Here is a 10,401-nt window from a genome sequence, read left to right as displayed (position 1 = left end):
TTTTGTGATGGAAGTGATCGTTACACACGATGTGTTCAAGGACCGTTGTAAAGATAAGAATCTGATGATTAATATGTTTTTGTACAGCTTCTTGTTTTTGCGATTGTTTAAAGAAAACATGCTTTTCCATCCCGCCGGCGGGTTCAGAGGTTAAAACGTGTGTAAAGTTATGAAATGATCAATAAATCACGGCGGTGTTGTAGATCACCTCAGGGGCGTTTAATGGACACATCATCATTATAACACATGGCTGTCAAACTGCTTCAGCTTGGTTGACAGTTGTTTGTTCTCAGTCATCATAAAAAACTAAATCCATAAATAAATAGATAAAAACTGAAACATTTCTACTGTTCACATCACTCATCTGGAGGCGAGATCACATGTTTCTATTTCATACCCGTCACTTCTTCTTCTCTCCTCGTGTGCGTGTTTCGGAGTGACTTCTTTAACACGACGGCAGGAGGAGCTCAGGTGAGCCACACGCGCGCACGCAGCGCGTGCTCTGAACACCAGGTAGATTGTCGGTGTCTCGCTCGATATCAGCAGCTTGTGTCTCTAACCAGCTCTGGTGGTGCAGTTGTGGAGTTTTGGGGAACGATCCAGAGAAGAAGACAAAGAGGGACCCCCCCCCCCCCTCAAAGCTGTCCCCCCCTGGGTGCAATTTCCACCTTCAGCTGGAGGTGACTGCGGTGGAGATAAAGAACACACCTCTCTGCCTCTCTGCCACAAATAGACAGCAGCGCGCTCCCGCTGCAGCTTTGAGCTGATTTTAAATTCCCCTCTCGGTGATTAAACAGCTTTGACCTCAGCGGTGATGTAAAATAATGGAAATTGTAAAGTAATAATAATTATAACTAAGAGACGGTTCACACGTATTTACAGACGCAGAGGACTCTGGAGCAGATGTGGTGCCAACACTTAATTTTCATCTGTTGTTAATGAACCTAAGGGGGGGGGGGCATGACATCATGTTCAGTATCTGCTGCTTTCAATATTTAAATACACGCATCCGGCTGGTTTCACCTGCTTCGGTTGATGGATGAGTTTTGTGTTATTATATGTATAATTTGACTATTTTCAGTGGCATAGTGCTTTAAGCTTTGTTTATAGTGACGCCCAGAAGGGGGAGGAGCCTCTTTATGTATGAAGGAGTTTATGTTCGTTGTTCGAGGAAGTATTCAAAACAAATGTTCTGTGAAGAAGAACAATGCACAGGAGGAATGATAATAGCTGTAAACTCTCTAGATCTCATATTCATGAACTACTTTATTAAACCCTGTAAAGAAACAAGTCAAGTATTACATGTTTTATAAAGAAACAAAGGAGCAATATCCTGTCAATTATTTGATTTGGCTGCAAAATATTTACTCAAATGTAGATTTTTTTAAGACCTGTTTCTCTCAAAGACGTTGGTTTGAGTCTCAGAGGACGAAAGAAACCAGAAAATATTCACATTGAAGAACCGATGATCGATTATCAGAAGATCTGCTGATCGACTTCATAGTGAAACTAACCACTCCGTGATCAGTGTCAACAGAAATCCCAACATGTAATCAGTTACTCCCACATTTCGTGTGTGTGTGTGTGTGTGTGTGTGTGTGTGTGTGTGTGTGTGTGTGTGTGTGTGTGTGTGTGTGTGTGTGTGTGTGTGTGTGTGTGTGTGTGTGTGTGTGTGTGTGTGTGTGTGTCTCGGCATCAGTCCACCTACAGATGGTCGGACTCTCACTCGTCTGTCACACTCTGATTGGCTGCTTTGCTGCTGCTGGAAGCTTCTGAATCAAACCTGACAGACATTTCACAGGACAACACACACTAACTAACACACACACACACACACACTAACACACACACACACACAGGACAGTATGGCACATATAGGAAGAACAGTATAGCAATAATATGTGACATGAAATACCAGAGAAGATTAGATGAATTCACTGATGCATTAAAAACAGCGCGTTATGAGAATAGTACAGAAATAATACAACAATATAATAAAGTGTTTAATCGTGTTTAATTTATAATAGTTTAAAGATGATTTCAGTTCAGTTTATTAGATAAACTTTATCAACATATACATCTATCCATCTAATATCAAATGTATCAAATATCAAACCTATGAAGTATTAATGAAGTATACATATCGTCTACTCGTCATCACGAGCAGCTCAGCTGTTAAACTTCCACCGATGGATCAATGAATCTTTTGTCGTGTGACATTATAAACAGAATTATGATGTCTGAGGAAATCTATTGATCGCATTAGTAAAAGTATTTATAATTATTGTTTGTTTTTCATTGGCATCCTAATTTCACAGAAATCCCAAAAATAAAAACCTGCAATGAGAAATACGAAAACTTCGGATTGCGATTAAATTATTCACGTTTGATCATAAAAGAGTTCAACTATGAGGACGTATCGGGACAGTTCAGGTAAATCATTAGACGTTACAGCGATGGGGGAATATTCAGGGAATAAACTTCAAATTCTCTGAGATTCAAGTGGTACTTTTGTGAGAAAAACATACATTTGAACTTGAAAAAAACTTGATTATTCTTTGAGATTATAAAGTTACAAATTGACAGAAAACAGTTTTTCGGCTGCAGTGGACGACTTGATCACATTATGCTTTGAAATCATATTTATCGATTAGGAAATAGTCAGAATCACCACGTTATCATCAGCATGTGGACTTTAAGGACACAGCCGTCAATCCGCTGATTCAGAAGAAAAGAACATTCTGATTTGAGTTTTTCTTTTAAATTTGCAACTTTAATCTAGTTTATTCTTTTTAATCTTCCCTTCCCACGTTTTTAGAATGATCTGCACTTAAACCAGCAGCAACATGAAGATGCTGCTTCCTTGTTCATTGATCAACAATAAAAGAATAATATAGATAAATAAAAACAAACAGGATTTTATTTTCTTCTCTGTGTTGTTGATGTTAATGACAACCAGCGACCACTGGAGGGCGCTGTGCTGTTTGTTATGCGCTTCTTTATTGATCCAGAGAGTTCTCAAGCATCATGTTCATCAATCTGTAATAACATTTTAAATGAACGTGTCGTGCAGAAAAACAAACCACTTGAACACAAGTAGATATTATGGGTGGTACGTTTACCTTTAATCAGCCGTCATAATTCATTGATTTGAAGTACAAATAATTCAAACAAAGAAATAAAGGTTTACTAAATATCTCAGTAGAGCTGCAGCTTGGTTGTGGTCGCTACATTTGTATTCATTTATAATAAATATTGAATATTCAAAATATATCCGAAAATTATTAATAAAGTCATTTAAACATTAAAATGTTTAAAACATAAAACTTCCCACTTAAACTTCCCTCTATAAAAGAGATAAGACTTTCCACCCCCCCCCCCCCCCTCTATAAATCCGGTGTCTCCTCCTCTATGAATCCAGTGTCTCCCCCTCTATAAATCCGGCGTCTCCCCCTCTATAAATCCAGTGTCTCCTCCTCTATAAATCCAGTGTCTCCTCTATAAATCCGGCGTCTCCTCCTCTATAAATCCAGTGTCTCCTCCTCTATAAATCCAGTGTCTCCTCTATAAATCCGGCGTCTCCCCCTCTATAAATCCAGTGTCTCCCCCTCTATGAATCCGGCATCTCCCCCTCTATGAATCCAGTGTCTCCCCCTCTATAAATCCAGTGTCTCCCCCTCTATAAATCCAGTGTCTCCCCCTCTATGAATCCAGTGTCTCCCCCTCTATAAATCCAGTGTCTCCTCCTCTATAAATCCGGCGTCTCCTCCTCTATAAATCCGGTGTCTCCTCCTCTATAAATCCGGTGTCTCCTCCTCTATAAATCCAGTGTCTCCCCCTCTATGAATCCAGTGTCTCCCCCTCTATAAATCCGGCGTCTCCTCCTCTATAAATCCAGTGTCTCCCCCTCTATAAATCCAGTGTCTCCCCCTCTATGAATCCAGTGTCTCCTCCTCTATAAATCCAGTGTCTCCCCCTCTATAAATCCAGTGTCTCCTCCTCTATAAATCCAGTGTCTTCTCCTCTATAAATCCGGCGTCTCCCCCTCTATGAATCCAGTGTCTCCCCCTCTATAAATCCAGTGTCTCCCCCTCTATAAATCCAGTGTCTCCTCCTCTATAAATCCAGTGTCTCCTCCTCTATAAACCCGGTGTCTCCCCCTCTATAAATCCGGCGTCTCCCCCTCTATGAATCCAGTGTCTCCCCCTCTATAAATCCAGTGTCTCCCCCTCTATAAATCCAGTGTCTCCTCCTCTATAAATCCAGCGTCTCCCCCTCTATAAATCCAGTGTCTCCCCCTCTATAAATCCAGCGTCTCCCCCTCTATAAATCCGGCGTCTCCCCCTCTATGAATCCAGTGTCTCCCCCTCTATAAACCCGGTGTCTCCCCCTCTATAAATCCGGCGTCTCCCCCTCTATGAATCCAGTGTCTCCCCCTCTATAAATCCAGTGTCTCCCCCTCTATAAATCCAGTGTCTCCCCCTCTATAAATCCGGCGTCTCCTCCTCTATAAATCCGGCGTCTCCCCCTCTATGAATCCAGTGTCTCCCCCTCTATAAACCCGGTGTCTCCCCCTCTATAAATCCGGTGTCTCCCCCCTCTATAAATCCGGCGTCTCCCCCTCTATGAATCCAGCGTCTCCCCCTCTATAAATCCAGTGTCTCCTCCTCTATAAACCCGGTGTCTCCCCCTCTATAAACCCAGTGTCTTCCCCTCTATAAATCCAGTGTCTCCCCCTCTATAAATCCAGTGCCCCCCCGTCCCTCTCCTCCGTCTCTCTACCTTCAGAGTGAGGACATTTTTCTCATTTTTTCTGCAGGTGAAAACACGTCTGTGTGAAACACCGTTTAGCTAATGGTTCACCTCCTGCAGCAATTTGTCCTCACAACAACATAAATTACCGTTTAGAGACGACTGAACGCTGACTGACAGTTTGGGAGAGGACGGGGGAGGTTCTCAACCTGAGGTCTGGGGGCTGCCCGAGGGTCCTCCAGGGGTTTCCAACAGGTCCACTGTTAAACTTTAATTTACAAGAATTTCAATTAGAGACTGAAGAGAAAAAAACAACAACAGATAAGTCTCCCAAAACTAAACTCCTCGCATCTATTTAAACCTCAGCTCTTAAGGTGGAGCCACATGTTTAAGGTGGACCAGCTCCTCATATTAACTTCACTCTGCGTCCAAAAATAAATTCCAGTTCCTCTGTTGTCTTAAATCAACAGTCGTCCCTCAGGGGACGATGTGATTGGTGGATGATGGACGCTAATTACAGCAGTGAGGGACCTGGTCTCAGAGGGTTTCAGAGTCTCCTGGTGCACGGAAAAGTCTTAAAGCTGCATTCTCTCTAGTGTCCACCAGGGGGCGACTCCTCTGGTTGTATAGAAGTCTATGAGAAAATGACTCTACTTCTCTCTTGATTTATTACCTCAGTAAACATTGTAAACATGAGTTTATGGTCTCAATCTCTAGTTTCAAGTCTTCTTCAATACAGCATGATGTTCATTTAGTGAATGATGGTCCATTTAGAGTCACACAGATCATAAAGCAGGGGATGCTTTAGGGCGGGGCTACACAGTGATTGACAGGTCATTGACGTATACGGCGTCTCTACGTCACTCCTCCTCAGTCCAGATATGGTCACTTCCTGTTCACAAAACATGGCGACGGCCGTAATCCAAGATGGTGAGTACTTTTAATTTAAGTATATTTTGATCCGGGTTATTTTAAGTACATTTTGAATGTACTTTTACACCATAGTACGGCTACTTTTACTTAAGTACAAATCTCTAAATATTTACTGTTGCATTGTTTAAATTTAAACAGAGGACCTGAACAGGTTCCCTGATGAACGCCACTAATACATTATTTGTTTTCCTGGAACTCATAGGCTTATCACGGGTATTTAAAAAAACAAACACATTAAACACACGCAAACTGCGTTTTAGTTCAGTGAAAACATTTCTACCACCACCGCTATAGACGCACAGTACTTGCTTCTTATTTGAATACTAGTGTTATTACCTCACTGACAGCAGATTACCTCCAAAATACTTTTTTAAATAAATACTTGTGAGGGTTCAGAGCTGTCATCACTTCCTTCAAACGGTGAGTCAGACACACAGACGCTGTTTCATCAGAGCTGAAGAAACAGAAGAGACAGGAAGTGAGCTTTCCTTTAAACGTCTGTCAGTTTGTCTTCAGGACGTCTCTAAAGCGTCTCAGATGAAACAGACCATAATATGCTCGTTGGAGATGAGTCGGTCCTGATCACAATCGATCACAACTTTCCTTCCTTCAGGAAAGGCCTTTTAATCCTTCCTTTCCTTCATTCTTTCCTTCTTTAGTTCCTTTCCTTCCTAATGGGAAGGCCCTTTAGTCCTTCCTTCTTTCCTTCTTTAGTTCCTTTCCTTCCTAATGGGAAGGCCCTTTAGTCTTTCTTTCCTTCCTTCTTTAGCTCCTTTCTTTCCTAAAGAGAAAGCCCTTCAGTCCTTCCTTCTTTACTTCTTTTATTTCTGTTTATTTCATCTTATTTATTTATTTTCTTTTTGATTTTAAACCCTTAATTCCTTCTTACCTTCCTTTTCTTTTTTAAATCCTTTCTTTATCCAGTTCTTTGGTTTGTTTATTAGTCTCTTCATTCTTTCCTTCCTTCGTTCTTTCTCTGCGTCTTGTTTTTGTTTGCCGTCTTTCTTCTTTTTTAAACGATCTGTTATCATTTAATCATTTAAATGGTCAGAAACCTCGTATTCTTTCAAACTTTGAGTCCATTTCACTGCGAACACTTCTTTCCTTTCCTCCAAACGTCGAGTGGAGGACTTTTATATTGTATAAGTTGTTCCTCTGCTGAATGTCTCGGTGTGTAAAGTTCTGGTTTCAGGACCAACTCTCTGTTAAATCAGAGATATGACTCGATTATAGAATAACACCTCACATATTCATGTGAAACAGACTCAGCGGGTGTTTTAGGGAGACGTCGATGGACGATGTGTCTCAGCACGACCTCCAACCTTCACACCACGATCTCCGTGAAAATGGACTAAAAATGACCATTTCAATATGTAGCAGAGAGACAAGTCCACAGACGTCTGAGCCTCAAACCACGAATGAGAAGCAGGGAAATGAGACTTTTTATTCTTTTGTTCTCTTTGTGCTGCAGACTGAATCCAAACCTTCTGAATCTCCTAAACTGAGTTATAATCTTGTATGAGATTCATACATTTCATGTCTTTTTGATAGAAGACGATTAAAACCTTCTTTAAGTGGATGTTTGGTTAAAGGACTCAGATCTGTTTTTGACTTCGTCTTTAGATCAGTTTTTATTGATGAAACTACATTTTATATTAAGTTTGTTAAATGTTATTAAGATACGAGTTCAACATAGAAATGCACCAACGAACACAGAGTAGAAGAAGATCGACGGATGTGAGGAATAAAAGATACTTTTTACTAAATAAATAAACTTCTACTTTACTGTAGTTGCTAGTTACTTTGCAGCTTCAGGTTATTAAACAAAAATATATAATGATGTGTTATTATGGATAATGATGTTCCATATATGATATACATTATGCAATGAGCCATTCTGCATAATGAGTACTTTTACTTTTGGTTCTTTAAGTAATACATTTGTACTTTTACCTCACTATATATTTTTTTAATACAGTACATTTGCTTGGAACAGAGTATTTTGAACCTGTGGTATTACTACTTTTACTTTAAAAAAAACGCCTCTTTGTGTCCTCTGCAGACATTTTACTGATAATATTTAGACGTGAATTCTACTCCAGGAGACACAACTACTATGTCCCAGTTTCACGTTTTATACAAATACTACAAAGTACACGGTACTTACTACACCCTTTTGACCAGTATTATGGAAATGAAAGATAAAAATACTTGAATGATTTTAAAGATAGATGAATCACAAAAACATTTAGGTTTAAAGATCACTTTTTCTGTGTACGTCTGTTTTATTTAATGTAAGATGCATTAATATATGTAAATTGTCTGATTAGACAAAACATCTATAGTTTTCTTCTGGTTGTTATTTTATGAAAGAGGAAAAACATGAAACAGATCAACGTTTTTATTTTAGGCAGATTTAAAATCTGCACAACTTTTACTTTTAGTGTCATATAGCGATGACCTTTATTGTGAAAACAGGAAGCAAAACAACAGGGTCTGTGTTAACATCATATGATCCAGATGCATTAAGTAAAAACCAGACAGCTGTGGACGGAAGTGTTTGGTGTCGTCAACAAACTTGTTTTTTTCCTCTTTTCTTCTTCTCCGGACGTTCCTGTCGGTGAAACACGAACGAGGACAAAAAGCCAACATGGCGGCCGACGGTAAACAAACAGCGGCGAGCAGGGAGGCGTTTAGCAGCTAATTGTCTTCACTGGGGAGCTGTTATGGGCTCAGGTAAAGCCTGTAAAGTCCCCAGGCCTGGGGGGTGGAAACATACGCTGCTACAGGAAGAGCCCGGGGGCACAGGAGGACTCATACCCCCGACACACACACACACACACACACACACACCTGAACACGCACACACACACACACAGGTTTGGGCAGAGAAACTTCAGCACACTCACACACTGATGCATAAATGAGAAGAAATGCATGAGTGTCCCTGAGTGACACACACACCTGGAGACAAAGACAGTGTCTATCATCAACACACACACACATAGCCCCCCCCCCCCCCATGACACCTGTCAACACTTTAGCTGAGGAATAAACATCCTCTGAGCTCGTCCAGCAGGTAAGATCCTCAGATCAAAGAGAAACAGTGACAGGACAGAGCTGAGATCAGCTTCCAGACCAAAGCAAACGATGGACGAGATCAGATCGACTGATGGAAACGATCAATACTGACACTGCAGCAAACAATGGTTAGTGTCTCCAGAACCAGTGGGGGAAGTATTCAGATCCTTTAAGACAGTAAAAGTACTAATACCACACAGTAAACACACTTTTTAAAAGTAAAAGTACTATTACCACACATTTATAATATGTTGTAGAAAAAGTACTAATATCACACAATTCCTTTACACTGCATTCCAGCTGTTATTGGTGATATAATTGCAAGTTAATTACTGAAGAAGCTTTTACTTTAACAAGAAGGAAGTAAAATGTGACTTCTACTGAACTAAACCAGACAGAAGGCATTGTGGGTAAATCCAGCTGTGCAACGGAGCCAAAAGCTGGACACGAATACGTTTAAAGTCAAAGTGATTGATGAGAATTAGCAGGAAGAAGCAGTGATATCTAAACTAAACTTAATTAGATTTAGTAACTTTGTTTTTACTTCCTGTCGTCTTTTCATCTTTCTTGATTTTGAACCTGATCACCTTCGCTGTCTGACGCTCCTCGTTAAATCTCCTCGTTTCACCGCTCCATAAATACGAGGCGTTCCCACCTGTCGTCTTTACTTCCTGCCTGCAGCTGTCTGACAGCTCTGCCCACCCTCAACACTAAACCTGAGAGAGTGTGTGTGTGTGTGTGTGTGTGGGGGGGGGGGGTACGGCAGCTACTTAGGTGGTAATATATTGTCCTGGATACCACAGGTGTCTTCCTAAAGTGGTCTGGATCAGATAAGAACCGACCCTCCTCCTCTTTCCCGCCTCCCACACTTCAGCCTTCCCTCCATCCCCCCTCGTCCACTCTGAAAGTCAAAGAGCTTCAGGTGTGACCACCATCACTGATGAAATTATAAGGAAGCTAATGACGACGATCCATCTCAATGCTAATAGAGGCTGTTATAACTACAGGTCAAATGTCAACATGTGACATGATATGGTTATTATCTACAGATGTCCTGAGCAGGATCCCTGATGAACACTAACTTTATAGAAGTGATTTCTGACATTTTTAAATGTCTCAAAGTAAGCAAAGTAAAAAAGTTGGCAACACAACATTACATCATCTGGCAAGGCAACGTAGTTAACCAATCACATACATGAAAAACTCTCGACATCAGTGAAAGGTATCACTAACATGTATTCATTTACAAACATGTTTTCAGGCCTCTTAGATGTTAGTAGGGCCAAGATAACTGTCTGATTTGATTAAACATTTGCACCGTCCTATCCTCTACTGGACCCAATACATTTGCATTTCCTCTGGTGAACCATTGCTATTATTAACACACAATTGCTTGTAATGTGCATCAATTATTGCCAAATGCATTAAACACATCATCCACCGTGATCATCGGCATGTAGCAGATCCTCCTGGATGAACCTTTGTTCTTCAGAGTGTAGCGCAGACCCCTTCAGGAAGGAAATGTGAAATTAATGATATATTAACGCAGACGGATGAATCCTGGTAGTAAATTTACAGACAGACAGATGGACAGTCGGTACATCTCGAGCTAGTATAGCACGGTGGCATGTCTGC

This window comes from Pholis gunnellus (genome assembly GCF_910591455.1).
Source record: "Pholis gunnellus genome assembly, chromosome: 10".
Taxonomy (NCBI): Eukaryota; Metazoa; Chordata; class Actinopteri; order Perciformes; family Pholidae; genus Pholis; species Pholis gunnellus.
This window is presented reverse-complemented; position numbering follows the sequence as displayed.